Source organism: Schistocerca piceifrons, chromosome 9 (genome assembly GCF_021461385.2).
Source record: "Schistocerca piceifrons isolate TAMUIC-IGC-003096 chromosome 9, iqSchPice1.1, whole genome shotgun sequence".
Classification (NCBI taxonomy): Eukaryota; Metazoa; Arthropoda; class Insecta; order Orthoptera; family Acrididae; genus Schistocerca; species Schistocerca piceifrons.
Genome location: NC_060146.1, coordinates 96,404,721 through 96,429,356, shown reverse-complemented (window position 1 = coordinate 96,429,356; position 24,636 = coordinate 96,404,721). Strand labels below are relative to the sequence as shown.

The following is a 24,636-nucleotide window of genomic DNA, read 5'->3' as shown; positions in this document are numbered from 1 at the left end:
CATGCTAAGCGAGCGCTCTACCATCTGAGCTACGCCCCTGCTGACGAACCGCGCTACATACAGCCATATCAATGACACAGACCCCTTGCACTCCCATTATTCCGCTGACAAACACTACTCTCAATGTGTCCGTGAGGGTGTCTTTCAGGTTTCCTGCATTCTGTATCGAATCGTAGTTGGCCAAAATCAAAGTGGCACGCACGACGTCGAAATAGCGTTCGGCCAACGCTCTGAGGTAGACGAACGTGTTGTCCACTCTCTAGACTTCATTGGAGGTTAGGCCGTTATACCTAAGGCAGATTTGCACTCGATGACACCTCGACAACAGCCGGTCCTCACATTTACGTCTTGCTCTCCTTACGTCAGTATACGAGTCTGTGACGCTGGCTTTGCAACATCTTGCGTGCCTTTAGGCTCGCCGCGACCAACACTTACCACGCACTGACCACAAACATGAGGCGCCGGGGCTTGAACCGGGACCTTTCACATGCAAAGCGAACGCTCTACCAACTGAGCTACGCCCCCAAGCACAACCAAGCTGCGCTGTTCTCCGTTCTTTGCTACTCTTATGTGCACGGACACGATGGTTGGGTTGGTTTGCAGGGTGAAGGGACCAGAGTACAAAGGCGCGGACACGTTCACATACGCAAGAGTTCCAAGTAGTTTCGATGCTCTGGTATTACGACTGCAAATTCCGTCCGTTTTTAACGTCTTAAATTGAAGGGACAGTCACAAGTTGCTCCGTTTTCACTCCATGTCGACAATCACACAGCACCTGAGGTAACAAGCCACATCTGAAGACCCATTGTGCACTCGACTGTTCATGCCAACTCACTGCCTCGCACTTTACTACTGTGTACCACTCTTGTCGTCCAACTGCAAAAAGACTGGGCCACAACAACTTTCGCGTCTCCATTGCACTGCGCAAACTTACGAAACGCTCCCCAAACATGGCACTCACCCACGCAGACGACTTTTCCGACTTTACACGACGCTCACGCAACGCTCACGCTAGTGACAGCCTTATTTAGAGCTTGACGTCGCACACAAGCGAATGAGCACATTTCGCCTACGACTTAGGCCGCCCTCCTAGTGTGGCTGTTCGGTGTCTGCAGGCAGCGAGGGGCTGCAAGCTTCTGTGTTCGCGCCTATGTCACCTCTGCTTGCTTGTCAGAGACAGAGTATCGCAAAACATACAAGTCACTCCATGAATTGATTGCTACGGCATCTGTCATCAGCAGTCACAACTAGCAACACCAGTAGCAGCCGACTGCACGTCAAGAATTGGAATGTGCAGTGGGATTTTTGTGAATTCGGCGCAAGGCTGATCTTTGCGACATAGGTTTGAGAATCTTATGGGAACACTTGTACTGTTTCTAAATTATGTGTAGTGGTGGGAGGAGGGTGCTTCGTGCGCATTACAGCACGCTTGCAATTGTGGCTGCTAATCGTTGGCTCGTATCTGCCTTGACACATTTTCTGGCTGTGAATTATTCACTTGCATGGCAGTGTGCGCATGTTGGGGTGTTAAAAATTCTGGAGGCGCTGGGTATCGATCCCAGTACCTCTCGCATGCTAAGCGAGCGCTCTACCATCTGAGCTACGCCCCCTGCTGACGAACCGCGCTACATACAGCCATATCAATGACACAGACCCTTGCACTCCCATTATTCCGCTGACAAACACTACTCTCAATGTGTCCGTGAGGGTGTCTTTCAGGTTTCCTGCATTCTGTATCGAATCGTAGTTGGCCAAAATCAAAGTGGCACGCACGACGTCGAAAATAGCGTTCGGCCAACGCTCTGAGGTAGACGAACGTGTTGTCCACTCTCTAGACTTCATTGAGGTTAGGCCGTTATACCTAAGGCAGATTTGCACTCGATGACACCTCGACAACAGCCGGTCCTCACATTTACGTCTTGCTCTCCTTACGTCAGTATACGAGTCTGTGACGCTGCTTTGCAACATCTTGCGTGCCTTTAGGCTCGCCGCGACCACACTTACCACGCACTGACCACAAAACATGGAGGCGCCGGGGCTTGAACCCGGGACCTTTCACATGCAAAGCGAACGCTCTACCAACTTAGCTACGCCCCCAAGCACAACCAAGCTGCGCTGTTCTCCGTTCTTTGCTACTCTTATGTGCACGGACACGATGGTTGGTTGGTTTGCAGGGGTGAAGGGACCAGAGTACAAGGCGCGGACACGTTCACATACGCAAGAGTTCCAAGTAGTTTCGATGCTCTGGTATTACGACTGCAATTCCGTCCGTTTTTAACGTCTTAAATTGAAGGGACAGTCACAAGTTGCTCCGTTTTCACTCCATGTCGACAATCACACAGCACCTGAGGTAACAAGCACATCTGAAGACCCATTGTGCACTCGACTGTTCATGCCAACTCACTGCCTCGCACTTTACTACTGTGTACCACTCTTGTCGTCCAACTGCAAAAGACTGGGCCACAACAACTTTCCGCGTCTCCATTGCACTGCGCAAACTACGAAACGCTCCCCAAACATGGCACTCACCCACGCAGACGACTTTTCCGACTTTACACGACGCTCACGCAACGCTCACGCTAGTGACAGCCTTATTTAGAGCTTGACGTCGCACACAAGCGAATGAGCACATTTCGCCTACGACTTAGGCCGCCCTCCTAGTGTGGCTGTTCGGTGTCTGCAGGCAGCGAGGGGCTGCAAGCTTCCTGTGTTCGCGCCTATGTCACCTCTGCTTGCTTGTCAGAGACAGAGTATCGCAAAACATACAAGTCACTCCATGAATTGATTGCTACGGCATCTGTCATCAGCAGTCACAACTAGCAACACCAGTAGCAGCCGACTGCACGTCAAGAATTGAATGTGCAGTGGGATTTTTTGTGAATTCGGCGCAAGGCTGATCTTTGCGACATAGGTTTGAGAATCTTATGGGAAACACTTGTACTGTTTCTAAATTATGTGTAGTGGTGGGAGGAGGGTGCTTCGTGCGCATTACAGCACGCTTGCCAATTGTGGCTGCTAATCGTTGGCTCGTATCTGCCTTGACACATTTTCTGGCTGTGAATTATTCCACTTGCATGGCAGTGTGCGCATGTTGGGGTGTTAAAAATTCTGGAGGCGCTGGGTATCGATCCAGTACCTCTCGCATGCTAAGCGAGCGCTCTACCCATCTGAGCTACGCCCCCTGCTGACGAACCGCGCTACATACAGCCATATCAATGACACAGACCCTTGCACTCCCATTATTCCGCTGACAAACACTACTCTCAATGTGTCCGTGAGGGTGTCTTTCAGGTTTCCTGCATTCTGTATCGAAATCGTAGTTGGCCAAAATCAAAGTGGCACGCACGACGTCGAAAATAGCGTTCGGCCAACGCTCTGAGGTAGACGAACGTGTTGTCCACTCTCTAGACTTCATTGAGGTTAGGCCGTTATACCTAAGGCAGATTTGCACTCGATGACACCTCGACAACAGCCGGTCCTCACATTTACGTCTTGCTCTCCTTACGTCAGTATACGAGTCTGTGACGCTGGCTTTGCAACATCTTGCGTGCCTTTAGGCTCGCCGCGACCAACACTTACCACGCACTGACCACAAAACATGGAGGCGCCGGGGCTTGAACCCGGGACCTTTCACATGCAAAGCGAACGCTCTACCAACTTAGCTACGCCCCCAAGCACAACCAAGCTGCGCTGTTCTCCGTTCTTTGCTACTCTTATTGTGCACGGACACGATGGTTGGTTGGTTTGCAGGGGTGAAGGGACCAGAGTACAAAGGCGCGGACACGTTCACATACGCAAGAGTTCCAAGTAGTTTCGATGCTCTGGAATTACGACTGCAAATTCCGTCCGTTTTTAACGTCTTAAATTGAAGGGACAGTCACAAGTTGCTCCGTTTTCACTCCATGTCGACAATCACACAGCACCTGAGGTAACAAGCACATCTGAAGACCCATTGTGCACTCGACTGTTCATGCCAACTCACTGCCTCGCACTTTACTACTGTGTACCACTCTTGTCGTCCAACTGCAAAAGACTGGGCCACAACAACTTTCCGCGTCTCCATTGCACTGCGCAAACTACGAAACGCTCCCCAAACATGGCACTCACCCACGCAGACGACTTTTCCGACTTTACACGACGCTCACGCAACGCTCACGCTAGTGACAGCCTTATTTAGAGCTTGACGTCGCACACAAGCGAATGAGCACATTTCGCCTACGACTTAGGCCGCCCTCCTAGTGTGGCTGTTCGGTGTCTGCAGGCAGCGAGGGGCTGCAAGCTTCCTGTGTTCGCGCCTATGTCACCTCTGCTTGCTTGTCAGAGACAGAGTATCGCAAAACATACAAGTCACTCCATGAATTGATTGCTACGGCATCTGTCATCAGCAGTCACAACTAGCAACACCAGTAGCAGCCGACTGCACGTCAAGAATTGGAATGTGCAGTGGGATTTTTGTGAATTCGCGCAAGGCTGATCTTTGCGACATAGGTTTGAGAATCTTATGGGAACACTTGTACTGTTTCTAAATTATGTGTAGTGGTGGAGGAGGGTGCTTCGTGCGCATTACAGCACGCTTGCCAATTGTGGCTGCTAATCGTTGGCTCGTATCTGCCTTGACACATTTTCTGGCTGTGAATTATTCCACTTGCATGGCAGTGTGCGCATGTTGGGGTGTTAAAAATTCTGGAGGCGCTGGTATCGATCCCAGTACCTCTCGCATGCTAAGCGAGCGCTCTACCATCTGAGCTACGCCCCTGCTGACGAACCGCGCTACATACAGCCATATCAATGACACAGACCCTTGCACTCCCATTATTCCGCTGACAAACACTACTCTCAATGTGTCCGTGAGGGTGTCTTTCAGGTTTCCTGCATTCTGTATCGAATCGTAGTTGGCCAAAATCAAAGTGGCACGCACGACGTCGAAATAGCGTTCGGCCAACGCTCTGAGGTAGACGAACGTGTTGTCCACTCTCTAGACTTCATTGAGGTTAGGCCGTTATACCTAAGGCAGATTTGCACTCGATGACACCTCGACAACAGCCGGTCCTCACATTTACGTCTTGCTCTCCTTACGTCAGTATACGAGTCTGTGACGCTGGCTTTGCAACATCTTGCGTGCCTTTAGGCTCGCCGCGACCAACACTTACCACGCACTGACCACAAAACATGGAGGCGCCGGGGCTTGAACCCGGGACCTTTCACATGCAAAGCGAACGCTCTACCAACTGAGCTACGCCCCCAAGCACAACCAAGCTGCGCTGTTCTCCGTTCTTTGCTACTCTTATGTGCACGGACACGATGGTTGGTTGGTTTGCAGGGGTGAAGGGACCAGAGTACAAAGGCGCGGACACGTTCACATACGCAAGAGTTCCAAGTAGTTTCGATGCTCTGGTATTACGACTGCAAATTCCGTCCGTTTTTAACGTCTTAAATTGAAGGGACAGTCACAAGTTGCTCCGTTTTCACTCCATGTCGACAATCACACAGCACCTGAGGTAACAAGCACATCTGAAGACCCATTGTGCACTCGACTGTTCATGCCAACTCACTGCCTCGCACTTTACTACTGTGTACCACTCTTGTCGTCCAACTGCAAAAGACTGGGCCACAACAACTTTCCGCGTCTCCATTGCACTGCGCAAACTACGAAACGCTCCCCAAACATGGCACTCACCCACGCAGACGACTTTTCCGACTTTACACGACGCTCACGCAACGCTCACGCTAGTGACAGCCTTATTTAGAGCTTGACGTCGCACACAAGCGAATGAGCACATTTCGCCTACGACTTAGGCCGCCCTCCTAGTGTGGCTGTTCGGTGTCTGCAGGCAGCGAGGGGCTGCAAGCTTCCTGTGTTCGCGCCTATGTCACCTCTGCTTGCTTGTCAGAGACAGAGTATCGCAAAACATACAAGTCACTCCATGAATTGATTGCTACGGCATCTGTCATCAGCAGTCACAACTAGCAACACCAGTAGCAGCCGACTGCACGTCAAGAATTGGAATGTGCAGTGGGATTTTTGTGAATTCGGCGCAAGGCTGATCTTTGCGACATAGGTTTGAGAATCTTATGGGAACACTTGTACTGTTTCTAAATTATGTGTAGTGGTGGGAGGAGGGTGCTTCGTGCGCATTACAGCACGCTTGCCAATTGTGGCTGCTAATCGTTGGCTCGTATCTGCCTTGACACATTTTCTGGCTGTGAATTATTCCACTTGCATGGCAGTGTGCGCATGTTGGGGTGTTAAAAATTCTGGAGGCGCTGGGTATCGATCCCAGTACCTCTCGCATGCTAAGCGAGCGCTCTACCATCTGAGCTACGCCCCCTGCTGACGAACCGCGCTACATACAGCCATATCAATGACACAGACCCTTGCACTCCCATTATTCCGCTGACAAACACTACTCTCAATGTGTCCGTGAGGGTGTCTTTCAGGTTTCCTGCATTCTGTATCGAATCGTAGTTGGCCAAAATCAAAGTGGCACGCACGACGTCGAAAATAGCGTTCGGCCAACGCTCTGAGGTAGACGAACGTGTTGTCCACTCTCTAGACTTCATTGAGGTTAGGCCGTTATACCTAAGGCAGATTTGCACTCGATGACACCTCGACAACAGCCGGTCCTCACATTTACGTCTTGCTCTCCTTACGTCAGTATACGAGTCTGTGACGCTGGCTTTGCAACATCTTGCGTGCCTTTAGGCTCGCCGCGACCAACACTTACCACGCACTGACCACAAAACATGGAGGCGCCGGGGCTTGAACCCGGGACCTTTCACATGCAAAGCGAACGCTCTACCAACTGAGCTACGCCCCCAAGCACAACCAAGCTGCGCTGTTCTCCGTTCTTTGCTACTCTTATGTGCACGGACACGATGGTTGGTTGGTTTGCAGGGGTGAAGGGACCAGAGTACAAAGGCGCGGACACGTTCACATACGCAAGAGTTCCAAGTAGTTTCGATGCTCTGGTATTACGACTGCAAATTCCGTCCGTTTTTAACGTCTTAAATTGAAGGGACAGTCACAAGTTGCTCCGTTTTCACTCCATGTCGACAATCACACAGCACCTGAGGTAACAAGCACATCTGAAGACCCATTGTGCACTCGACTGTTCATGCCAACTCACTGCCTCGCACTTTACTACTGTGTACCACTCTTGTCGTCCAACTGCAAAAGACTGGGCCACAACAACTTTCCGCGTCTCCATTGCACTGCGCAAACTACGAAACGCTCCCCAAACATGGCACTCACCCACGCAGACGACTTTTCCGACTTTACACGACGCTCACGCAACGCTCACGCTAGTGACAGCCTTATTTAGAGCTTGACGTCGCACACAAGCGAATGAGCACATTTCGCCTACGACTTAGGCCGCCCTCCTAGTGTGGCTGTTCGGTGTCTGCAGGCAGCGAGGGGCTGCAAGCTTCCTGTGTTCGCGCCTATGTCACCTCTGCTTGCTTGTCAGAGACAGAGTATCGCAAAACATACAAGTCACTCCATGAATTGATTGCTACGGCATCTGTCATCAGCAGTCACAACTAGCAACACCAGTAGCAGCCGACTGCACGTCAAGAATTGGAATGTGCAGTGGGATTTTTGTGAATTCGGCGCAAGGCTGATCTTTGCGACATAGGTTTGAGAATCTTATGGGAACACTTGTACTGTTTCTAAATTATGTGTAGTGGTGGGAGGAGGGTGCTTCGTGCGCATTACAGCACGCTTGCCAATTGTGGCTGCTAATCGTTGGCTCGTATCTGCCTTGACACATTTTCTGGCTGTGAATTATTCCACTTGCATGGCAGTGTGCGCATGTTGGGGTGTTAAAAATTCTGGAGGCGCTGGGTATCGATCCCAGTACCTCTCGCATGCTAAGCGAGCGCTCTACCATCTGAGCTACGCCCCCTGCTGACGAACCGCGCTACATACAGCCATATCAATGACACAGACCCTTGCACTCCCATTATTCCGCTGACAAACACTACTCTCAATGTGTCCGTGAGGGTGTCTTTCAGGTTTCCTGCATTCTGTATCGAATCGTAGTTGGCCAAAATCAAAGTGGCACGCACGACGTCGAAAATAGCGTTCGGCCAACGCTCTGAGGTAGACGAACGTGTTGTCCACTCTCTAGACTTCATTGAGGTTAGGCCGTTATACCTAAGGCAGATTTGCACTCGATGACACCTCGACAACAGCCGGTCCTCACATTTACGTCTTGCTCTCCTTACGTCAGTATACGAGTCTGTGACGCTGGCTTTGCAACATCTTGCGTGCCTTTAGGCTCGCCGCGACCAACACTTACCACGCACTGACCACAAAACATGGAGGCGCCGGGGCTTGAACCCGGGACCTTTCACATGCAAAGCGAACGCTCTACCAACTGAGCTACGCCCCCAAGCACAACCAAGCTGCGCTGTTCTCCGTTCTTTGCTACTCTTATGTGCACGGACACGATGGTTGGTTGGTTTGCAGGGGTGAAGGGACCAGAGTACAAAGGCGCGGACACGTTCACATACGCAAGAGTTCCAAGTAGTTTCGATGCTCTGGTATTACGACTGCAAATTCCGTCCGTTTTTAACGTCTTAAATTGAAGGGACAGTCACAAGTTGCTCCGTTTTCACTCCATGTCGACAATCACACAGCACCTGAGGTAACAAGCACATCTGAAGACCCATTGTGCACTCGACTGTTCATGCCAACTCACTGCCTCGCACTTTACTACTGTGTACCACTCTTGTCGTCCAACTGCAAAAGACTGGGCCACAACAACTTTCCGCGTCTCCATTGCACTGCGCAAACTACGAAACGCTCCCCAAACATGGCACTCACCCACGCAGACGACTTTTCCGACTTTACACGACGCTCACGCAACGCTCACGCTAGTGACAGCCTTATTTAGAGCTTGACGTCGCACACAAGCGAATGAGCACATTTCGCCTACGACTTAGGCCGCCCTCCTAGTGTGGCTGTTCGGTGTCTGCAGGCAGCGAGGGGCTGCAAGCTTCCTGTGTTCGCGCCTATGTCACCTCTGCTTGCTTGTCAGAGACAGAGTATCGCAAAACATACAAGTCACTCCATGAATTGATTGCTACGGCATCTGTCATCAGCAGTCACAACTAGCAACACCAGTAGCAGCCGACTGCACGTCAAGAATTGGAATGTGCAGTGGGATTTTTGTGAATTCGGCGCAAGGCTGATCTTTGCGACATAGGTTTGAGAATCTTATGGGAACACTTGTACTGTTTCTAAATTATGTGTAGTGGTGGGAGGAGGGTGCTTCGTGCGCATTACAGCACGCTTGCCAATTGTGGCTGCTAATCGTTGGCTCGTATCTGCCTTGACACATTTTCTGGCTGTGAATTATTCCACTTGCATGGCAGTGTGCGCATGTTGGGGTGTTAAAAATTCTGGAGGCGCTGGGTATCGATCCCAGTACCTCTCGCATGCTAAGCGAGCGCTCTACCATCTGAGCTACGCCCCCTGCTGACGAACCGCGCTACATACAGCCATATCAATGACACAGACCCTTGCACTCCCATTATTCCGCTGACAAACACTACTCTCAATGTGTCCGTGAGGGTGTCTTTCAGGTTTCCTGCATTCTGTATCGAATCGTAGTTGGCCAAAATCAAAGTGGCACGCACGACGTCGAAAATAGCGTTCGGCCAACGCTCTGAGGTAGACGAACGTGTTGTCCACTCTCTAGACTTCATTGAGGTTAGGCCGTTATACCTAAGGCAGATTTGCACTCGATGACACCTCGACAACAGCCGGTCCTCACATTTACGTCTTGCTCTCCTTACGTCAGTATACGAGTCTGTGACGCTGGCTTTGCAACATCTTGCGTGCCTTTAGGCTCGCCGCGACCAACACTTACCACGCACTGACCACAAAACATGGAGGCGCCGGGGCTTGAACCCGGGACCTTTCACATGCAAAGCGAACGCTCTACCAACTGAGCTACGCCCCCAAGCACAACCAAGCTGCGCTGTTCTCCGTTCTTTGCTACTCTTATGTGCACGGACACGATGGTTGGTTGGTTTGCAGGGGTGAAGGGACCAGAGTACAAAGGCGCGGACACGTTCACATACGCAAGAGTTCCAAGTAGTTTCGATGCTCTGGTATTACGACTGCAAATTCCGTCCGTTTTTAACGTCTTAAATTGAAGGGACAGTCACAAGTTGCTCCGTTTTCACTCCATGTCGACAATCACACAGCACCTGAGGTAACAAGCACATCTGAAGACCCATTGTGCACTCGACTGTTCATGCCAACTCACTGCCTCGCACTTTACTACTGTGTACCACTCTTGTCGTCCAACTGCAAAAGACTGGGCCACAACAACTTTCCGCGTCTCCATTGCACTGCGCAAACTACGAAACGCTCCCCAAACATGGCACTCACCCACGCAGACGACTTTTCCGACTTTACACGACGCTCACGCAACGCTCACGCTAGTGACAGCCTTATTTAGAGCTTGACGTCGCACACAAGCGAATGAGCACATTTCGCCTACGACTTAGGCCGCCCTCCTAGTGTGGCTGTTCGGTGTCTGCAGGCAGCGAGGGGCTGCAAGCTTCCTGTGTTCGCGCCTATGTCACCTCTGCTTGCTTGTCAGAGACAGAGTATCGCAAAACATACAAGTCACTCCATGAATTGATTGCTACGGCATCTGTCATCAGCAGTCACAACTAGCAACACCAGTAGCAGCCGACTGCACGTCAAGAATTGGAATGTGCAGTGGGATTTTTGTGAATTCGGCGCAAGGCTGATCTTTGCGACATAGGTTTGAGAATCTTATGGGAACACTTGTACTGTTTCTAAATTATGTGTAGTGGTGGGAGGAGGGTGCTTCGTGCGCATTACAGCACGCTTGCCAATTGTGGCTGCTAATCGTTGGCTCGTATCTGCCTTGACACATTTTCTGGCTGTGAATTATTCCACTTGCATGGCAGTGTGCGCATGTTGGGGTGTTAAAAATTCTGGAGGCGCTGGGTATCGATCCCAGTACCTCTCGCATGCTAAGCGAGCGCTCTACCATCTGAGCTACGCCCCCTGCTGACGAACCGCGCTACATACAGCCATATCAATGACACAGACCCTTGCACTCCCATTATTCCGCTGACAAACACTACTCTCAATGTGTCCGTGAGGGTGTCTTTCAGGTTTCCTGCATTCTGTATCGAATCGTAGTTGGCCAAAATCAAAGTGGCACGCACGACGTCGAAAATAGCGTTCGGCCAACGCTCTGAGGTAGACGAACGTGTTGTCCACTCTCTAGACTTCATTGAGGTTAGGCCGTTATACCTAAGGCAGATTTGCACTCGATGACACCTCGACAACAGCCGGTCCTCACATTTACGTCTTGCTCTCCTTACGTCAGTATACGAGTCTGTGACGCTGGCTTTGCAACATCTTGCGTGCCTTTAGGCTCGCCGCGACCAACACTTACCACGCACTGACCACAAAACATGGAGGCGCCGGGGCTTGAACCCGGGACCTTTCACATGCAAAGCGAACGCTCTACCAACTGAGCTACGCCCCCAAGCACAACCAAGCTGCGCTGTTCTCCGTTCTTTGCTACTCTTATGTGCACGGACACGATGGTTGGTTGGTTTGCAGGGGTGAAGGGACCAGAGTACAAAGGCGCGGACACGTTCACATACGCAAGAGTTCCAAGTAGTTTCGATGCTCTGGTATTACGACTGCAAATTCCGTCCGTTTTTAACGTCTTAAATTGAAGGGACAGTCACAAGTTGCTCCGTTTTCACTCCATGTCGACAATCACACAGCACCTGAGGTAACAAGCACATCTGAAGACCCATTGTGCACTCGACTGTTCATGCCAACTCACTGCCTCGCACTTTACTACTGTGTACCACTCTTGTCGTCCAACTGCAAAAGACTGGGCCACAACAACTTTCCGCGTCTCCATTGCACTGCGCAAACTACGAAACGCTCCCCAAACATGGCACTCACCCACGCAGACGACTTTTCCGACTTTACACGACGCTCACGCAACGCTCACGCTAGTGACAGCCTTATTTAGAGCTTGACGTCGCACACAAGCGAATGAGCACATTTCGCCTACGACTTAGGCCGCCCTCCTAGTGTGGCTGTTCGGTGTCTGCAGGCAGCGAGGGGCTGCAAGCTTCCTGTGTTCGCGCCTATGTCACCTCTGCTTGCTTGTCAGAGACAGAGTATCGCAAAACATACAAGTCACTCCATGAATTGATTGCTACGGCATCTGTCATCAGCAGTCACAACTAGCAACACCAGTAGCAGCCGACTGCACGTCAAGAATTGGAATGTGCAGTGGGATTTTTGTGAATTCGGCGCAAGGCTGATCTTTGCGACATAGGTTTGAGAATCTTATGGGAACACTTGTACTGTTTCTAAATTATGTGTAGTGGTGGGAGGAGGGTGCTTCGTGCGCATTACAGCACGCTTGCCAATTGTGGCTGCTAATCGTTGGCTCGTATCTGCCTTGACACATTTTCTGGCTGTGAATTATTCCACTTGCATGGCAGTGTGCGCATGTTGGGGTGTTAAAAATTCTGGAGGCGCTGGGTATCGATCCCAGTACCTCTCGCATGCTAAGCGAGCGCTCTACCATCTGAGCTACGCCCCCTGCTGACGAACCGCGCTACATACAGCCATATCAATGACACAGACCCTTGCACTCCCATTATTCCGCTGACAAACACTACTCTCAATGTGTCCGTGAGGGTGTCTTTCAGGTTTCCTGCATTCTGTATCGAATCGTAGTTGGCCAAAATCAAAGTGGCACGCACGACGTCGAAAATAGCGTTCGGCCAACGCTCTGAGGTAGACGAACGTGTTGTCCACTCTCTAGACTTCATTGAGGTTAGGCCGTTATACCTAAGGCAGATTTGCACTCGATGACACCTCGACAACAGCCGGTCCTCACATTTACGTCTTGCTCTCCTTACGTCAGTATACGAGTCTGTGACGCTGGCTTTGCAACATCTTGCGTGCCTTTAGGCTCGCCGCGACCAACACTTACCACGCACTGACCACAAAACATGGAGGCGCCGGGGCTTGAACCCGGGACCTTTCACATGCAAAGCGAACGCTCTACCAACTGAGCTACGCCCCCAAGCACAACCAAGCTGCGCTGTTCTCCGTTCTTTGCTACTCTTATGTGCACGGACACGATGGTTGGTTGGTTTGCAGGGGTGAAGGGACCAGAGTACAAAGGCGCGGACACGTTCACATACGCAAGAGTTCCAAGTAGTTTCGATGCTCTGGTATTACGACTGCAAATTCCGTCCGTTTTTAACGTCTTAAATTGAAGGGACAGTCACAAGTTGCTCCGTTTTCACTCCATGTCGACAATCACACAGCACCTGAGGTAACAAGCACATCTGAAGACCCATTGTGCACTCGACTGTTCATGCCAACTCACTGCCTCGCACTTTACTACTGTGTACCACTCTTGTCGTCCAACTGCAAAAGACTGGGCCACAACAACTTTCCGCGTCTCCATTGCACTGCGCAAACTACGAAACGCTCCCCAAACATGGCACTCACCCACGCAGACGACTTTTCCGACTTTACACGACGCTCACGCAACGCTCACGCTAGTGACAGCCTTATTTAGAGCTTGACGTCGCACACAAGCGAATGAGCACATTTCGCCTACGACTTAGGCCGCCCTCCTAGTGTGGCTGTTCGGTGTCTGCAGGCAGCGAGGGGCTGCAAGCTTCCTGTGTTCGCGCCTATGTCACCTCTGCTTGCTTGTCAGAGACAGAGTATCGCAAAACATACAAGTCACTCCATGAATTGATTGCTACGGCATCTGTCATCAGCAGTCACAACTAGCAACACCAGTAGCAGCCGACTGCACGTCAAGAATTGGAATGTGCAGTGGGATTTTTGTGAATTCGGCGCAAGGCTGATCTTTGCGACATAGGTTTGAGAATCTTATGGGAACACTTGTACTGTTTCTAAATTATGTGTAGTGGTGGGAGGAGGGTGCTTCGTGCGCATTACAGCACGCTTGCCAATTGTGGCTGCTAATCGTTGGCTCGTATCTGCCTTGACACATTTTCTGGCTGTGAATTATTCCACTTGCATGGCAGTGTGCGCATGTTGGGGTGTTAAAAATTCTGGAGGCGCTGGGTATCGATCCCAGTACCTCTCGCATGCTAAGCGAGCGCTCTACCATCTGAGCTACGCCCCCTGCTGACGAACCGCGCTACATACAGCCATATCAATGACACAGACCCTTGCACTCCCATTATTCCGCTGACAAACACTACTCTCAATGTGTCCGTGAGGGTGTCTTTCAGGTTTCCTGCATTCTGTATCGAATCGTAGTTGGCCAAAATCAAAGTGGCACGCACGACGTCGAAAATAGCGTTCGGCCAACGCTCTGAGGTAGACGAACGTGTTGTCCACTCTCTAGACTTCATTGAGGTTAGGCCGTTATACCTAAGGCAGATTTGCACTCGATGACACCTCGACAACAGCCGGTCCTCACATTTACGTCTTGCTCTCCTTACGTCAGTATACGAGTCTGTGACGCTGGCTTTGCAACATCTTGCGTGCCTTTAGGCTCGCCGCGACCAACACTTACCACGCACTGACCACAAAACATGGAGGCGCCGGGGCTTGAACCCGGGACCTTTCACATGCAAAGCGAACGCTCTACCAACTGAGCTACGCCCCCAAGCACAACCAAGCTGCGCTGTTCTCCGTTCTTTGCTACTCTTATGTGCACGGACACGATGGTTGGTTGGTTTGCAGGGGTGAAGGGACCAGAGTACAAAGGCGCGGACACGTTCACATACGCAAGAGTTCCAAGTAGTTTCGATGCTCTGGTATTACGACTGCAAATTCCGTCCGTTTTTAACGTCTTAAATTGAAGGGACAGTCACAAGTTGCTCCGTTTTCACTCCATGTCGACAATCACACAGCACCTGAGGTAACAAGCACATCTGAAGACCCATTGTGCACTCGACTGTTCATGCCAACTCACTGCCTCGCACTTTACTACTGTGTACCACTCTTGTCGTCCAACTGCAAAAGACTGGGCCACAACAACTTTCCGCGTCTCCATTGCACTGCGCAAACTACGAAACGCTCCCCAAACATGGCACTCACCCACGCAGACGACTTTTCCGACTTTACACGACGCTCACGCAACGCTCACGCTAGTGACAGCCTTATTTAGAGCTTGACGTCGCACACAAGCGAATGAGCACATTTCGCCTACGACTTAGGCCGCCCTCCTAGTGTGGCTGTTCGGTGTCTGCAGGCAGCGAGGGGCTGCAAGCTTCCTGTGTTCGCGCCTATGTCACCTCTGCTTGCTTGTCAGAGACAGAGTATCGCAAAACATACAAGTCACTCCATGAATTGATTGCTACGGCATCTGTCATCAGCAGTCACAACTAGCAACACCAGTAGCAGCCGACTGCACGTCAAGAATTGGAATGTGCAGTGGGATTTTTGTGAATTCGGCGCAAGGCTGATCTTTGCGACATAGGTTTGAGAATCTTATGGGAACACTTGTACTGTTTCTAAATTATGTGTAGTGGTGGGAGGAGGGTGCTTCGTGCGCATTACAGCACGCTTGCCAATTGTGGCTGCTAATCGTTGGCTCGTATCTGCCTTGACACATTTTCTGGCTGTGAATTATTCCACTTGCATGGCAGTGTGCGCATGTTGGGGTGTTAAAAATTCTGGAGGCGCTGGGTATCGATCCCAGTACCTCTCGCATGCTAAGCGAGCGCTCTACCATCTGAGCTACGCCCCCTGCTGACGAACCGCGCTACATACAGCCATATCAATGACACAGACCCTTGCACTCCCATTATTCCGCTGACAAACACTACTCTCAATGTGTCCGTGAGGGTGTCTTTCAGGTTTCCTGCATTCTGTATCGAATCGTAGTTGGCCAAAATCAAAGTGGCACGCACGACGTCGAAAATAGCGTTCGGCCAACGCTCTGAGGTAGACGAACGTGTTGTCCACTCTCTAGACTTCATTGAGGTTAGGCCGTTATACCTAAGGCAGATTTGCACTCGATGACACCTCGACAACAGCCGGTCCTCACATTTACGTCTTGCTCTCCTTACGTCAGTATACGAGTCTGTGACGCTGGCTTTGCAACATCTTGCGTGCCTTTAGGCTCGCCGCGACCAACACTTACCACGCACTGACCACAAAACATGGAGGCGCCGGGGCTTGAACCCGGGACCTTTCACATGCAAAGCGAACGCTCTACCAACTGAGCTACGCCCCCAAGCACAACCAAGCTGCGCTGTTCTCCGTTCTTTGCTACTCTTATGTGCACGGACACGATGGTTGGTTGGTTTGCAGGGGTGAAGGGACCAGAGTACAAAGGCGCGGACACGTTCACATACGCAAGAGTTCCAAGTAGTTTCGATGCTCTGGTATTACGACTGCAAATTCCGTCCGTTTTTAACGTCTTAAATTGAAGGGACAGTCACAAGTTGCTCCGTTTTCACTCCATGTCGACAATCACACAGCACCTGAGGTAACAAGCACATCTGAAGACCCATTGTGCACTCGACTGTTCATGCCAACTCACTGCCTCGCACTTTACTACTGTGTACCACTCTTGTCGTCCAACTGCAAAAGACTGGGCCACAACAACTTTCCGCGTCTCCATTGCACTGCGCAAACTACGAAACGCTCCCCAAACATGGCACTCACCCACGCAGACGACTTTTCCGACTTTACACGACGCTCACGCAACGCTCACGCTAGTGACAGCCTTATTTAGAGCTTGACGTCGCACACAAGCGAATGAGCACATTTCGCCTACGACTTAGGCCGCCCTCCTAGTGTGGCTGTTCGGTGTCTGCAGGCAGCGAGGGGCTGCAAGCTTCCTGTGTTCGCGCCTATGTCACCTCTGCTTGCTTGTCAGAGACAGAGTATCGCAAAACATACAAGTCACTCCATGAATTGATTGCTACGGCATCTGTCATCAGCAGTCACAACTAGCAACACCAGTAGCAGCCGACTGCACGTCAAGAATTGGAATGTGCAGTGGGATTTTTGTGAATTCGGCGCAAGGCTGATCTTTGCGACATAGGTTTGAGAATCTTATGGGAACACTTGTACTGTTTCTAAATTATGTGTAGTGGTGGGAGGAGGGTGCTTCGTGCGCATTACAGCACGCTTGCCAATTGTGGCTGCTAATCGTTGGCTCGTATCTGCCTTGACACATTTTCTGGCTGTGAATTATTCCACTTGCATGGCAGTGTGCGCATGTTGGGGTGTTAAAAATTCTGGAGGCGCTGGGTATCGATCCCAGTACCTCTCGCATGCTAAGCGAGCGCTCTACCATCTGAGCTACGCCCCCTGCTGACGAACCGCGCTACATACAGCCATATCAATGACACAGACCCTTGCACTCCCATTATTCCGCTGACAAACACTACTCTCAATGTGTCCGTGAGGGTGTCTTTCAGGTTTCCTGCATTCTGTATCGAATCGTAGTTGGCCAAAATCAAAGTGGCACGCACGACGTCGAAAATAGCGTTCGGCCAACGCTCTGAGGTAGACGAACGTGTTGTCCACTCTCTAGACTTCATTGAGGTTAGGCCGTTATACCTAAGGCAGATTTGCACTCGATGACACCTCGACAACAGCCGGTCCTCACATTTACGTCTTGCTCTCCTTACGTCAGTATACGAGTCTGTGACGCTGGCTTTGCAACATCTTGCGTGCCTTTAGGCTCGCCGCGACCAACACTTACCACGCACTGACCACAAAACATGGAGGCGCCGGGGCTTGAACCCGGGACCTTTCACATGCAAAGCGAACGCTCTACCAACTGAGCTACGCCCCCAAGCACAACCAAGCTGCGCTGTTCTCCGTTCTTTGCTACTCTTATGTGCACGGACACGATGGTTGGTTGGTTTGCAGGGGTGAAGGGACCAGAGTACAAAGGCGCGGACACGTTCACATACGCAAGAGTTCCAAGTAGTTTCGATGCTCTGGTATTACGACTGCAAATTCCGTCCGTTTTTAACGTCTTAAATTGAAGGGACAGTCACAAGTTGCTCCGTTTTCACTCCATGTCGACAATCACACAGCACCTGAGGTAACAAGCACATCTGAAGACCCATTGTGCACTCGACTGTTCATGCCAACTCACTGCCTCGCACTTTACTACTGTGTACCACTCTTGTCGTCCAACTGCAAAAGACTGGGCCACAACAACTTTCCGCGTCTCCATTGCACTGCGCAAACTACGAAACGCTCCCCAAACATGGCACTCACCCACGCAGACGACTTTTCCGACTTTACACGACGCTCACGCAACGCTCACGCTAGTGACAGCCTTATTTAGAGCTTGACGTCGCACACAAGCGAATGAGCACATTTCGCCTACGACTTAGGCCGCCCTCCTAGTGTGGCTGTTCGGTGTCTGCAGGCAGCGAGGGGCTGCAAGCTTCCTGTGTTCGCGCCTATGTCACCTCTGCTTGCTTGTCAGAGACAGAGTATCGCAAAACATACAAGTCACTCCATGAATTGATTGCTACGGCATCTGTCATCAGCAGTCACAACTAGCAACACCAGTAGCAGCCGACTGCACGTCAAGAATTGGAATGTGCAGTGGGATTTTTGTGAATTCGGCGCAAGGCTGATCTTTGCGACATAGGTTTGAGAATCTTATGGGAACACTTGTACTGTTTCTAAATTATGTGTAGTGGTGGGAGGAGGGTGCTTCGTGCGCATTACAGCACGCTTGCCAATTGTGGCTGCTAATCGTTGGCTCGTATCTGCCTTGACACATTTTCTGGCTGTGAATTATTCCACTTGCATGGCAGTGTGCGCATGTTGGGGTGTTAAAAATTCTGGAGGCGCTGGGTATCGATCCCAGTACCTCTCGCATGCTAAGCGAGCGCTCTACCATCTGAGCTACGCCCCCTGCTGACGAACCGCGCTACATACAGCCATATCAATGACACAGACCCTTGCACTCCCATTATTCCGCTGACAAACACTACTCTCAATGTGTCCGTGAGGGTGTCTTTCAGGTTTCCTGCATTCTGTATCGAATCGTAGTTGGCCAAAATCAAAGTGGCACGCACGACGTCGAAAATAGCGTTCGGCCAACGCTCTGAGGTAGACGAACGTGTTGTCCACTCTCTAGACTTCATTGAGGTTAGGCCGTTATACCTAAGGCAGATTTGCACTCGATGACACCTCGACAACAGCCGGTCCTCACATTTACGTCTTGCTCTCCTTACGTCAGTATACGAGTCTGTGACGCTGGCTTTGCAACATCTTGCGTGCCTTTAGGCTCGCCGCGACCAACACTTACCACGCACTGACCACAAAACATGGAGGCGCCGGGGCTTGAACCCGGGACCTTTCACATGCAAAGCGAACGCTCTACCAACTGAGCTACGCCCCCAAGCACAACCAAGCTGCGCTGTTCTCCGTTCTTTGCTACTCTTATGTGCACGGACACGATGGTTGGTTGGTTTGCAGGGGTGAAGGGACCAGAGTACAAAGGCGCGGACACGTTCACATACGCAAGAGTTCCAAGTAGTTTCGATGCTCTGGTATTACGACTGCAAATTCCGTCCGTTTTTAACGTCTTAAATTGAAGGGACAGTCACAAGTTGCTCCGTTTTCACTCCATGTCGACAATCACACAGCACCTGAGGTAACAAGCACATCTGAAGACCCATTGTGCACTCGACTGTTCATGCCAACTCACTGCCTCGCACTTTACTACTGTGTACCACTCTTGTCGTCCAACTGCAAAAGACTGGGCCACAACAACTTTCCGCGTCTCCATTGCACTGCGCAAACTACGAATCGCTCCCCAAACATGGCACTCACCCACGCAGACGACTTTTCCGACTTTACACGACGCTCACGCTAGTGACAGCCTTATTTAGAGCTTGACGTCGCACACAAGCGAATGAGCACATTTCGCCTACGACTTAGGCCGCCCTCCTAGTGTGGCTGTTCGGTGTCTGCAGGCAGCGAGGGGCTGCAAGCTTCCTGTGTTCGCGCCTATGTCACCTCTGCTTGCTTGTCAGAGACAGAGTATCGCAAAACATACAACTCACTCCATGAATTGATTGCTACGGCATCTGTCATCAGCAGTCACAACTAGCAACACCAGTAGCAGCCGACTGCACGTCAAGAATTGGAATGTGCAGTGGGATTTTTGTGAATTCGGCGCTAGGCTGATCTTTGCGACATAGGATTGAGAATCGTATGGGAACACTTGTACTGTTTCTAAATTAAGTGTAGTTTTGGGAGGAGGGTGCTTCGTGCGCATTACAGCACGCTTGCCAATTGTGGCTGCTAATCGTTGGCTCGTATCTGCCTTGACACATTTTCTGGCTGTGAATTATTCCACTTGCATGGCAGTGTGCGCATGTTGGTGTGTTAAAATTTCTGGAGGCGCTGGGTATCGATCCCAGTACCTCTCGCATGCTAAGCGAGCGCTCTACCATCTGAGCTACGCCCCCTGCTGACGAACTGCGCTACATACAGCCATATCAATGACACAGACCCTTGCACTCCCATTATTCCGCTGACAAACACTACTCTCAATGTGTCCGTGAGGGTGTCTTTCAGGTTTCCTGCATTCTGTATCGAATCGTAGTTGGCCAAAATCAAAGTGGCACGCACGACGTCGAAAATAGCGTTCGGCCAACGCTCTGAGGTAGACGAACGTGTTGTCCACTCTCTAGACTTCATTGAGGTTAGGCCGTTATACCTAAGGCAGATTTGCACTCGATGACACCTCGACAACAGCCGGTCCTCACATTTACGTCTTGCTCTCCTTACGTCAGTATACGAGTCTGTGACGCTGGCTTTGCAACATCTTGCGTGCCTTTAGGCTCGCCGCGACCAACACTTACCACGCACTGACCACAAAACATGGAGGCGCCGGGGCTTGAACCCGGGACCTTTCACATGCAAAGCGAACGCTCTACCAACTGAGCTACGCCCCCCATCACAACCAAGCTGCGCTGTTCTCCGTTCTTTGCTACTCTTATGTGCACGGACACGATGGTTGGTTGGTTTGCAGGGGTGAAGGGACCAGAGTACAAAGGCGCGGACACGTTCACATACGCAAGAGTTCCAAGTAGTTTCGATGCTCTGGTATTACGACTGCAAATTCCGTCCGTTTTTAACGTCTTAAATTGAAGGGACAGTCACAAGTTGCTCCGTTTTCACTCCATGTCGACAATCACACAGCACCTGAGGTAACAAGCACATCTGAAGACCCATTGTGCACTCGACTGTTCATGCCAACTCACTGCCTCGCACTTTACTACTGTGTACCACTCTTGTCGTCCAACTGCAAAAGACTGGGCCACAACAACTTTCCGCGTCTCCATTGCACTGCGCAAACTACGAATCGCTCCCCAAACATGGCACTCACCCACGCAGACGACTTTTCCGACTTTACACGACGCTCACGCTAGTGACAGCCTTATTTAGAGCTTGACGTCGCACACAAGCGAATGAGCACATTTCGCCTACGACTTAGGCCGCCCTCCTAGTGTGGCTGTTCGGTGTCTGCAGGCAGCGAGGGGCTGCAAGCTTCCTGTGTTCGCGCCTATGTCACCTCTGCTTGCTTGTCAGAGACAGAGTATCGCAAAACATACAACTCACTCCATGAATTGATTGCTACGGCATCTGTCATCAGCAGTCACAACTAGCAACACCAGTAGCAGCCGACTGCACGTCAAGAATTGGAATGTGCAGTGGGATTTTTGTGAATTCGGCGCTAGGCTGATCTTTGCGACATAGGATTGAGAATCGTATGGGAACACTTGTACTGTTTCTAAATTAAGTGTAGTTTTGGGAGGAGGGTGCTTCGTGCGCATTACAGCACGCTTGCCAATTGTGGCTGCTAATCGTTGGCTCGTATCTGCCTTGACACATTTTCTGGCTGTGAATTATTCCACTTGCATGGCAGTGTGCGCATGTTGGTGTGTTAAAATTTCTGGAGGCGCTGGGTATCGATCCCAGTACCTCTCGCATGCTAAGCGAGCGCTCTACCATCTGAGCTACGCCCCCTGCTGACGAACTGCGCTACATACAGCCATATCAATGACACAGACCCTTGCACTCCCATTATTCCGCTGACAAACACTACTCTCAATGTGTCCGTGAGGGTGTCTTTCAGGTTTCCTGCATTCTGTATCGAATCGTAGTTGGCCAAAATCAAAGTGGCACGCACGACGTCGAAAATAGCGTTCGGCCAACGCTCTGAGGTAGACGAACGTGTTGTCCACTCTCTAGACTTCATTGAGGTTAGGCCGTTATACCTAAGGCAGATTTGCACTCGATGACACCTCGACAACAGCCGGTCCTCACATTTACGTCTTGCTCTCCTTACGTCAGTATACGAGTCTGTGACGCTGGCTTTGCAACATCTTGCGTGCCTTTAGGCTCGCCGCGACCAACACTTACCACGCACTGACCACAAAACATGGAGGCGCCGGGGCTTGAACCCGGGACCTTTCACATGCAAAGCGAACGCTCTACCAACTGAGCTACGCCCCCAAGCACAACCAAGCTGCGCTGTTCTCCGTTGTTTGCTACTCTTATGTGCACGGACACGATGGTTGGTTGGTTTGCAGGGGTGAAGGGACCAGAGTACAAAGGCGCGGACACGTTCACATACGCAAGAGTTCCAAGTAGTTTCGATGCTCTGGTATTACGACTGCAAATTCCGTCCGTTTTTAACGTCTTAAATTGAAGGGACAGTCACAAGTTGCTCCGTTTTCACTCCATGTCGACAATCACACAGCACCTGAGGTAACAAGCACATCTGAAGACCCATTGTGCACTCGACTGTTCATGCCAACTCACTGCCTCGCACTTTACTACTGTGTACCACTCTTGTCGTCCAACTGCAAAAGACTGGGCCACAACAACTTTCCGCGTCTCCATTGCACTGCGCAAACTACGAATCGCTCCCCAAACATGGCACTCACCCACGCAGACGACTTTTCCGACTTTACACGACGCTCACGCTAGTGACAGCCTTATTTAGAGCTTGACGTCGCACACAAGCGAATGAGCACATTTCGCCTACGACTTAGGCCGCCCTCCTAGTGTGGCTGTTCGGTGTCTGCAGGCAGCGAGGGGCTGCAAGCTTCCTGTGTTCGCGCCTATGTCACCTCTGCTTGCTTGACAGAGACAGAGTATCGCAAAACATACAACTCACTCCATGAATTGATTGCTACGGCATCTGTCATCAGCAGTCACAACTAGCAACACCAGTAGCAGCCGACTGCACGTCAAGAATTGGAATGTGCAGTGGGATTTTTGTGAATTCGGCGCTAGGCTGATCTTTGCGACATAGGATTGAGAATCGTATGGGAACACTTGTACTGTTTCTAAATTAAGTGTAGTGGTGGGAGGAGGGTGCTTCGTGCGCATTACAGCACGCTTGCCAATTGTGGCTGCTAATCGTTGGCTCGTATCTGCCTTGACACATTTTCTGGCTGTGAATTATTCCACTTGCATGGCAGTGTGCGCATGTTGGTGTGTTAAAAATTCTGGAGGCGCTGGGTATCGATCCCAGTACCTCTCGCATGCTAAGCGAGCGCTCTACCATCTGAGCTACGCCCCCTGCTGACGAACTGCGCTACATAAAGCCATATCAATGACACAGACCCTTGCACTCCCATTATTCCGCTGACAAACACTACTCTCAATGTGTCCGTGAGGGTGTCTTTCAGGTTTCCTGCATTCTGTATCGAATCGTAGTTGGCCAAAATCAAAGTGGCACGCACGACGTCGAAAATAGCGTTCGGCCAACGCTCTGAGGTAGACGAACGTGTTGTCCACTCTCTAGACTTCATTGAGGTTAGGCCGTTATACCTAAGGCAGATTTGCACTCGATGACACCTCGACAACAGCCGGTCCTCACATTTACGTCTTGCTCTCCTTACGTCAGTATACGAGTCTGTGACGCTGGCTTTGCAACATCTTGCGTGCCTTTAGGCTCGCCGCGACCAACACTTACCACGCACTGACCACAAAACATGGAGGCGCCGGGGCTTGAACCCGGGACCTTTCACATGCAAAGCGAACGCTCTACCAACTGAGCTACGCCCCCAAGCACAACCAAGCTGCGCTGTTCTCCGTTCTTTGCTACTCTTATGTGCACGGACACGATGGTTGGTTGGTTTGCAGGGGTGAAGGGACCAGAGTACAAAGGCGCGGACACGTTCACATACGCAAGAGTTCCAAGTAGTTTCGATGCTCTGGTATTACGACTGCAAATTCCGTCCGTTTTTAACGTCTTAAATTGAAGGGACAGTCACAAGTTGCTCCGTTTTCACTCCATGTCGACAATCACACAGCACCTGAGGTAACAAGCACATCTGAAGACCCATTGTGCACTCGACTGTTCATGCCAACTCACTGCCTCGCACTTTACTACTGTGTACCACTCTTGTCGTCCAACTGCAAAAGACTGGGCCACAACAACTTTCCGCGTCTCCATTGCACTGCGCAAACTACGAATCGCTCCCCAAACATGGCACTCACCCACGCAGACGACTTTTCCGACTTTACACGACGCTCACGCTAGTGACAGCCTTATTTAGAGCTTGACGTCGCACACAAGCGAATGAGCACAT

At 51.0% G+C, this 24,636-nt stretch overlaps 29 non-coding genes across 29 annotated transcripts; all 29 read right to left on the bottom strand.

Moving 5' to 3' along the window:
- Positions 1 to 453: 453 nt before the first annotated feature.
- On the bottom strand, positions 454 to 526 carry Trnaa-ugc. The gene has a single exon. It is a non-coding gene; the product is annotated as a tRNA-Ala (tRNA).
- Positions 527 to 1,537: 1,011 nt separating this feature from the next.
- Trnaa-agc lies at positions 1,538 to 1,610 on the bottom strand. Its single transcript has one exon. It is a non-coding gene; the product is annotated as a tRNA-Ala (tRNA).
- A 414-nt stretch (positions 1,611 to 2,024) lies between these two features.
- Trnaa-ugc lies at positions 2,025 to 2,097 on the bottom strand. Its single transcript has one exon. It is a non-coding gene; the product is annotated as a tRNA-Ala (tRNA).
- A 1,502-nt stretch (positions 2,098 to 3,599) lies between these two features.
- Positions 3,600 to 3,672, bottom strand: Trnaa-ugc. Its single transcript has one exon. It is a non-coding gene; the product is annotated as a tRNA-Ala (tRNA).
- A 1,498-nt stretch (positions 3,673 to 5,170) lies between these two features.
- Positions 5,171 to 5,243, bottom strand: Trnaa-ugc. The gene has a single exon. It is a non-coding gene; the product is annotated as a tRNA-Ala (tRNA).
- Positions 5,244 to 6,256: 1,013 nt separating this feature from the next.
- On the bottom strand, positions 6,257 to 6,329 carry Trnaa-agc. The gene has a single exon. It is a non-coding gene; the product is annotated as a tRNA-Ala (tRNA).
- A 416-nt stretch (positions 6,330 to 6,745) lies between these two features.
- Positions 6,746 to 6,818, bottom strand: Trnaa-ugc. Its single transcript has one exon. It is a non-coding gene; the product is annotated as a tRNA-Ala (tRNA).
- Positions 6,819 to 7,831: 1,013 nt separating this feature from the next.
- Positions 7,832 to 7,904, bottom strand: Trnaa-agc. Its single transcript has one exon. It is a non-coding gene; the product is annotated as a tRNA-Ala (tRNA).
- Positions 7,905 to 8,320: 416 nt separating this feature from the next.
- Trnaa-ugc lies at positions 8,321 to 8,393 on the bottom strand. Its single transcript has one exon. It is a non-coding gene; the product is annotated as a tRNA-Ala (tRNA).
- Positions 8,394 to 9,406: 1,013 nt separating this feature from the next.
- Trnaa-agc lies at positions 9,407 to 9,479 on the bottom strand. Its single transcript has one exon. It is a non-coding gene; the product is annotated as a tRNA-Ala (tRNA).
- Positions 9,480 to 9,895: 416 nt separating this feature from the next.
- Positions 9,896 to 9,968, bottom strand: Trnaa-ugc. Its single transcript has one exon. It is a non-coding gene; the product is annotated as a tRNA-Ala (tRNA).
- A 1,013-nt stretch (positions 9,969 to 10,981) lies between these two features.
- Positions 10,982 to 11,054, bottom strand: Trnaa-agc. The gene has a single exon. It is a non-coding gene; the product is annotated as a tRNA-Ala (tRNA).
- A 416-nt stretch (positions 11,055 to 11,470) lies between these two features.
- Positions 11,471 to 11,543, bottom strand: Trnaa-ugc. The gene has a single exon. It is a non-coding gene; the product is annotated as a tRNA-Ala (tRNA).
- A 1,013-nt stretch (positions 11,544 to 12,556) lies between these two features.
- Trnaa-agc lies at positions 12,557 to 12,629 on the bottom strand. The gene has a single exon. It is a non-coding gene; the product is annotated as a tRNA-Ala (tRNA).
- A 416-nt stretch (positions 12,630 to 13,045) lies between these two features.
- Trnaa-ugc lies at positions 13,046 to 13,118 on the bottom strand. The gene has a single exon. It is a non-coding gene; the product is annotated as a tRNA-Ala (tRNA).
- A 1,013-nt stretch (positions 13,119 to 14,131) lies between these two features.
- Positions 14,132 to 14,204, bottom strand: Trnaa-agc. The gene has a single exon. It is a non-coding gene; the product is annotated as a tRNA-Ala (tRNA).
- A 416-nt stretch (positions 14,205 to 14,620) lies between these two features.
- On the bottom strand, positions 14,621 to 14,693 carry Trnaa-ugc. Its single transcript has one exon. It is a non-coding gene; the product is annotated as a tRNA-Ala (tRNA).
- A 1,013-nt stretch (positions 14,694 to 15,706) lies between these two features.
- Trnaa-agc lies at positions 15,707 to 15,779 on the bottom strand. Its single transcript has one exon. It is a non-coding gene; the product is annotated as a tRNA-Ala (tRNA).
- A 416-nt stretch (positions 15,780 to 16,195) lies between these two features.
- On the bottom strand, positions 16,196 to 16,268 carry Trnaa-ugc. Its single transcript has one exon. It is a non-coding gene; the product is annotated as a tRNA-Ala (tRNA).
- A 1,013-nt stretch (positions 16,269 to 17,281) lies between these two features.
- On the bottom strand, positions 17,282 to 17,354 carry Trnaa-agc. The gene has a single exon. It is a non-coding gene; the product is annotated as a tRNA-Ala (tRNA).
- Positions 17,355 to 17,770: 416 nt separating this feature from the next.
- Positions 17,771 to 17,843, bottom strand: Trnaa-ugc. The gene has a single exon. It is a non-coding gene; the product is annotated as a tRNA-Ala (tRNA).
- Positions 17,844 to 18,856: 1,013 nt separating this feature from the next.
- Trnaa-agc lies at positions 18,857 to 18,929 on the bottom strand. Its single transcript has one exon. It is a non-coding gene; the product is annotated as a tRNA-Ala (tRNA).
- Positions 18,930 to 19,345: 416 nt separating this feature from the next.
- On the bottom strand, positions 19,346 to 19,418 carry Trnaa-ugc. The gene has a single exon. It is a non-coding gene; the product is annotated as a tRNA-Ala (tRNA).
- Positions 19,419 to 20,420: 1,002 nt separating this feature from the next.
- Positions 20,421 to 20,493, bottom strand: Trnaa-agc. Its single transcript has one exon. It is a non-coding gene; the product is annotated as a tRNA-Ala (tRNA).
- A 416-nt stretch (positions 20,494 to 20,909) lies between these two features.
- Positions 20,910 to 20,982, bottom strand: Trnaa-ugc. Its single transcript has one exon. It is a non-coding gene; the product is annotated as a tRNA-Ala (tRNA).
- Positions 20,983 to 21,984: 1,002 nt separating this feature from the next.
- On the bottom strand, positions 21,985 to 22,057 carry Trnaa-agc. Its single transcript has one exon. It is a non-coding gene; the product is annotated as a tRNA-Ala (tRNA).
- Positions 22,058 to 22,473: 416 nt separating this feature from the next.
- On the bottom strand, positions 22,474 to 22,546 carry Trnaa-ugc. The gene has a single exon. It is a non-coding gene; the product is annotated as a tRNA-Ala (tRNA).
- Positions 22,547 to 23,548: 1,002 nt separating this feature from the next.
- Trnaa-agc lies at positions 23,549 to 23,621 on the bottom strand. The gene has a single exon. It is a non-coding gene; the product is annotated as a tRNA-Ala (tRNA).
- A 416-nt stretch (positions 23,622 to 24,037) lies between these two features.
- Positions 24,038 to 24,110, bottom strand: Trnaa-ugc. Its single transcript has one exon. It is a non-coding gene; the product is annotated as a tRNA-Ala (tRNA).
- Positions 24,111 to 24,636: the final 526 nt, after the last annotated feature.